This window comes from Elgaria multicarinata, chromosome 16 (assembly GCF_023053635.1).
Source record: "Elgaria multicarinata webbii isolate HBS135686 ecotype San Diego chromosome 16, rElgMul1.1.pri, whole genome shotgun sequence".
Taxonomy (NCBI): Eukaryota; Metazoa; Chordata; class Lepidosauria; order Squamata; family Anguidae; genus Elgaria; species Elgaria multicarinata.
In genome coordinates, this window is record NC_086186.1 from 11134794 (window position 1) to 11140840 (window position 6047).

Genomic DNA, 6047 nt, shown 5'->3' on the forward strand with positions numbered 1-6047 from the left:
GTGCTCTGTGGGCAAAGGGCAGGATAAAGACATACGAATTAAAGCATAAATAAAGCTAATACACATTACCTTAGGCCTTATTGTAGCTAAGTGAAAGTCTGTGTAATTGAAATAATCCCATACTCTTCCGCCATCTACCTTAAAACCGCCCAGAGAGCTTCGGCTGGGGGGCGGTATATAAATGTAATAAAATAAATAAATAAATAATAAAATAAAACACCACTCACCAGCCCCTCCCACTGTTGTATCCCTGTATCTGTTTTAAGATTGTAAGCCTATTGGGGCAGGGACCTATCATGCCTGTAAAATGCCTTGCACAAGGATGGTGCTGTAGAAAATTCTTGTAATAGATTGAAACTGAGGCCGTAGCTAGACCTAAGGTATATCCCAGGAGTGTCCTGGGGTCAAACCTGTTCATCTAAGTGCCACACAGGGCATCCAGCGCTCAGGCAGGGATGAACCTGGGATGATCCTTGGATAAACCTTAGGTCTAGCTACGGCCTGATATTGTGAAATGGCTTACTAAAGCCATTTAGTAAGTACCTTTTAAAGTGTTCAAATGGCTTCACATTATATTTGGGATCCTGACAGCAGCCTTGTAAGGTAGACAATTTAACTTGCCTCGACAGAGGTGACATTTTAGACTAGTGTGTTCCGGCTGGTCATCAGGAAAAACTTCCTGACTGTTAGAGTAGTACGACAATGGAACCAGTTACCTAGGAAGGTTGTGGGCTCTCCCACACTAGAGGCCTTCAAGAGGCAGCTGGACAACCACCTTTCAGGGATGCTTTAGGGTGGATTCCTGCACTGAGCAGGGGCTTGGACTGGATGGCCTTGTAGGCCCCTTCCAACTCTACTATTCTATGATTCTGTGTACATTTCTGTTTGTATTTTAACCAGCATCATTATTCCACCTCCCTGTCAGACACATTTTCTAGGCAACAAATGCAGCACTATCCCCACCCCGCACTCCGGACTTAGCTCTTCTGTTGTTAATTCTAGCCTTGCTGTAAGTGGCAGGTATTTTTTGGCTGCAATGCCAGCAGGTGGCAGCGCTGATCTGGGGATGGCTCTCATTCCCCCCACCCTCCTGGAATGGTAGGTTGGGTTCCCAAGAGGGCCAGAGGAATAATCGTGATGCCTTCCTATTCTTAAAAGTTGCTGTCACTTTCTCATGCAGGGTAAATTGTTACCTTTTAAGCGGGTGTGCCGAGTGCAGAGCTGGCGAGAGCGTGCAAAGCTGACTAGCGCCAGGAGTGGAACAAATGTACACTTGCATGCACATATATAGAATCATAGAATAGCAGAGTTGGAAGGGACCTACAAGGCCATCGAGTCCAACCCCCTGCTCAATGCAGGAAGTAATGGACATTCAGAAACAATTACCTTCTATAATCTCCTAAACAGCTGTCTAAAGCCAACAATTGTGATTTCAAATTTCTCCTGCATAAGCATTGCTCCAGCTTAAAATGCTTTCTTATTTGAAGTAGCACTCTAGCTAAAAGCAATTTTACCTATTGCTACTAGTCAGGCTGTCTGACTATTACTACATCAGCACCTAAAGCTTTCTGCTGAATCTCAAACTGAACATTGTAAACAAACCAAATATCCTCTCCACCAATGATTGCCCAAAATGTGAACCCAAATGTTCTCTCTCTCTCTCTCTCTCTCTCTCTCTCTCTCTCTCTCTCTCTCTCTCTCTCTCTCTCTCTCTCTCTCTCTCTCTCACACACACACACACACACACACACACACACACACACACGGGGAAGAGAGGGAGAGAGAGAGAGAATGGATTCACACCAGTGGAGTTTTTCCAGTTAGGATATCCATAGGACTATTTACAGTGCAATCCTATGCATGTCCATTCAGGCATAAGTTTTTTTAACCTCTACTCTCAGATAAGAAGATAACATAAATTAGCATATGCAAACGCTAGGCAAATCGGTGTTCTTTTTTTTTCTCATCTTGTTTGGGAATGATGCATCCCCACCCCCTCTCTCCTGGTGATGCGTGAGTGCACACCCTTACTGCAACTCATCCTCGGAACATAAGAGCCATGCAGGAGGCAGACCCAGAGTCCATCTAGTCCAGCATTCAGTTCACACATTGGAGAACCAGATGTTGACCAAGAATCCACAATCAAGACACGGGGGCAACAGCACCCTCCTGCCCACGTTCCCCAGCAACTGGTGTACAGAGGCCTAGTGCCTCTGATACTAGTGCTGATGGTGTGATGAGCAAGGAGGAATAACCGAGGAGGCGCATGATGCATCCAGCCACGTGAGCAACCCTGCCCTTTGGAGACCAGTTGAAAAACAGCTTTACACTCCATGCTAACTACCAAGTGGTTTGTGATGAGCAGTGCTCCAGTTAGTGCGCATGGGCTGAATTAAACTATGGAATCCTCTGCCCCAAGATGTGGTGATCGCCACAGCGGGCTTAGATGGCGTCGTTAGATGGCATCAAAAGAGGATTAGACCAGTTCAGCATTCGGACGATCAACCAAGCAAAAGGGGGACCTTCCTGTTCAGAGACAGAATGACACGAAGTAATGGTTATAGGTGGCCAGGTGGGCTGTGTATGGGTTTGAGAGTGGCAAGGAAGTTGCTGCTTCCAGCAGGAATAACACACCCATCCTCTACAGCAGTAGTGTTGGGGAAGGTCTGGAGCTCCGTGGCAGCACACTTGTTTTACATACAGAAGGTCCCTGGTTCGAGCCCCTGCATCTCCAGATTATTTTAAAAGGAATAGATTTTTTTAATAATTAAAAACAAGAGGTGTAAACAATCATATTGGCCCTTTTTAGATCAGTCCCACTAAAACAAATTATGTTGGCCATGAATTACACCTGACCACAAAAAAAAAAACATGTTCCAAACGCACACTCTGCTTAACATTCAATGATACCATATTATTATTATTCCTCTTTCACTTACTCTTATAATATAATACAAATTTACAATATATACATCAATCACATTATCGGAGGCGGAGCTTTTTCCAACCATGGCCAGAACTTTATTTGGGGGAACTCTCTCCTTTTGGTATGTGCTAAACGCCCTTAGCTTTTGCTTGTGCAAACTTGACTGAGCTTCTTTTGCTGCTATAAGAGGAGAAAACTCTTCGTCCAAGTGAAGCTAGTGAGCTCATAGGTCAGATGATTCCTGCATACCAATCGAAGCATTTTGCTTACCTTAATTTAAACACTTTAACAACAGGGATGAGTCATAGGGAACAGGAAGAAAAGGGTCAATTAACATCCATTAGGAGAGACTGTCTGGATTAGAAAAGAATTGAAGAGCAGTAAAATACAAACAACAAAAAATTATAAGCAAAGGGGGGTAAAAGAGCACAGTGTGTGTCAAGCATGAACTCTTAACCTTGATAGCATTTGCCTTGCAAATATGCCTGTTGGGTACAAGCAGCTGCATACAAAAATACAAAGGCAGCAGTGTTGGCCATAAGAAAAATCCCAAAATCCATATAGTGTAGGGTGACCATATTTGGGAAACCAAAAAAGAGGACACCTAGTGTGTGTGCGGGGAAGCAGCTTCCTGAGTCCTGCAGAAAGTATGTTATTCCCCCGCCGCCTTAAAGAACCCGATTGGAGTGGAGGAGGGGAAAGGATTTCATTCTGCACCACCACCATCCACTCCAATTGGGGCCTTTTCTATAATGTCTACGAATGACCCACTTTCCCCTTTAAGACCTCAATTGGAGCTCGGGGTGAGGGAATGATGTGCCTCAAGAAAGCATGTCATTCCCTCCTGCCATTAAAGAGGAAGGTGTGTCATTCCAGGACATTATTGAAAATTATAGAAAATCCCCCCTGACACCATGGAAAGAACAAAAACCAGGACAAATCCGGGGAAATCCTGACAGTTGGTCACCCTAATATAGTGTGATGTCTTCATTAGGCCAACTCAAAAATCACAACAACATGTAAGCTTTTGAGAGCTCCAGATCTCTTCATCAGGCAAGATGTTACAAAAAACAGGTCTCAAGCTTACCCCAGAAAAAATATGTTAGGTACTAGAAGAATCTTCCTGGTTTTTTCTGCAATAGACTTAACACGCCTGGAAATTAAGACTGACCGTCAAATGGGGCCCTGCCACGTGAGGTGATGGTTTCAGTTTTCAGTGTCCCCTAGGACCACTGGGAACAAGAAAGTCGCAGACGATCAACCAGCACAAATATCTGTGACATCCTCGTTCCCAGCAGTGCCATCTTAACGCACGGGCACGCTGGGCAGTTGCCCGGGCCCCCCACGAGCATAGGGGGCCCATGCTAATCTATGCACAGACCAGAATTTAACACTATTTTTTGTTTTTCAAATTCAAGGCTCATGTTATATAGTCCAAACGCTTGTATTGATTAATCTTTGCTGTATAGCATGGTTTTTTAAAATGTCAAAACACTGATTTTGTTGGAGCTACCAATAAATATAAGTTTATTTTATTGATAATTTACATTTTTATTCCTGTGAGTGGTTGTGTAGGCAGGGCCCAGTGCACTGCTTTGCCCCGGGGGGCTATAATGCTGTTAAGACGGCCCTGGTTCGCTGGGGTCCTAGTGTCGCGGAATATGCATTGAGTGTGTAAAATTGATAAGAATATATTGTATCTTGTAGGTGTGAGTGATTCGGTATGTAGGTGTTGTGAGATAACCATCGGTAATGGGATATATTCCTGGAAGTGGAGGGAGGCTGCCACAATTGCTGGAAGAGGCACGTAGCTTGACTTAGCAGGGATACCACCATCTGGGTGTATCAGTGGCAGACCTGGCTACACTGAGAAAAATTAGACTTGGGAGACTGTCTTCATGGCGCGGTCCCTCTTCAACACTGCGCTTTCCCTCCCAAGGGGGAGGCACTGGGTTATCGCTTTGGAAGCACATATACTAAAATTGGAACGACACAGAGAAGATTAGCACGGCCCCTGTGCATTATTATCATGACTGTTATTTTAATATTGTATTAGTTTTATATGTTTTAATCAGTTTTTTATTATTATTTTTATTAATTAACAATACACTAATACAATACTACAATAATCACAACAACACAAAAACAAAAACAAAAACATAATACATAAATTGTGTATTATGTTTTTTCCTTTTTTTGTGTTGTGATTTGTTGTGTAATCAGTTTTATGTATTTTGTGGTATTTGTATTTAATGTTGTTCCCCACCTTGATCCAGAGGGAGAGGCGGGTAAGAATTATTATTATTATTATTATTATTATTATTATTATTATTATTATTATTATTATTAATCACGATGCCAAGGAGGGAGTGTGGGGTTTCTGGGAGGCCATCCAGGTCCCAGAGCTGCCCCGCCCTCTTAGTGGAAGTGACCGATCATTGGTCGCCTTCCACCAGGCTCCGCCCCTGGGTTGTCCCTGGATTGGTCCCAGAGCAACGTCACTCGCGGTGGCTGTGAAGTTGTGTTTGTGTCATCTAACTGACACAGCACAGATCCACGGAGATGGCGGAGCTTTCCTCGCGTATAGACAGCCCACAGATCTGGAACTAAGGATGAGGTTAATGGCATCATGAAGGTTATGAAAAGGCAGGGGTTTCATCAGTCAGGGAGAGAGACCATGGAAGAATGAGAAACCCACCATACATGCTTAGTCTGGCTTCACCCACCATTAAGTAAATATGAACCTTTGACATTGACTGTTTGATTGAGAGGAGCCTAGGTTTTACTATGTTATACCAATGTGCTTGCTATTCTCATCATTCTTGAAGTCCAAAACACTTAGTAAAAATTTGCAAATCTATCACTGAGTGGGGCTGTCCATGAAAGCCATGGTATTCTCTCTTAGAATCATAGAATAGTAGAGTTGGAAGGGGTCTATAAGGCCATCGAGTCCAATCCCCTGCTCAATGCAGGAATCCACCTTAAAGCATCCCAGACAGGTGGCTGTCCAGCTGCCTCTTGAAGGCCTCTAGTGTGGGAGAGCCTACAACCTCCCTAGGTTACTGGTTCCATTGTCGTACTGCTCTAACAGTCAGGAAGTTTTTCCTGATGTCCAGCCAGA

At 43.9% G+C, this 6047-nt stretch overlaps 1 pseudogene; it reads left to right on the top strand.

Moving 5' to 3' along the window:
• Positions 1–4882: 4882 nt before the first annotated feature.
• Positions 4883–4975, top strand: LOC134409903 (U6 spliceosomal RNA; annotated as a pseudogene).
• Positions 4976–6047: the final 1072 nt, after the last annotated feature.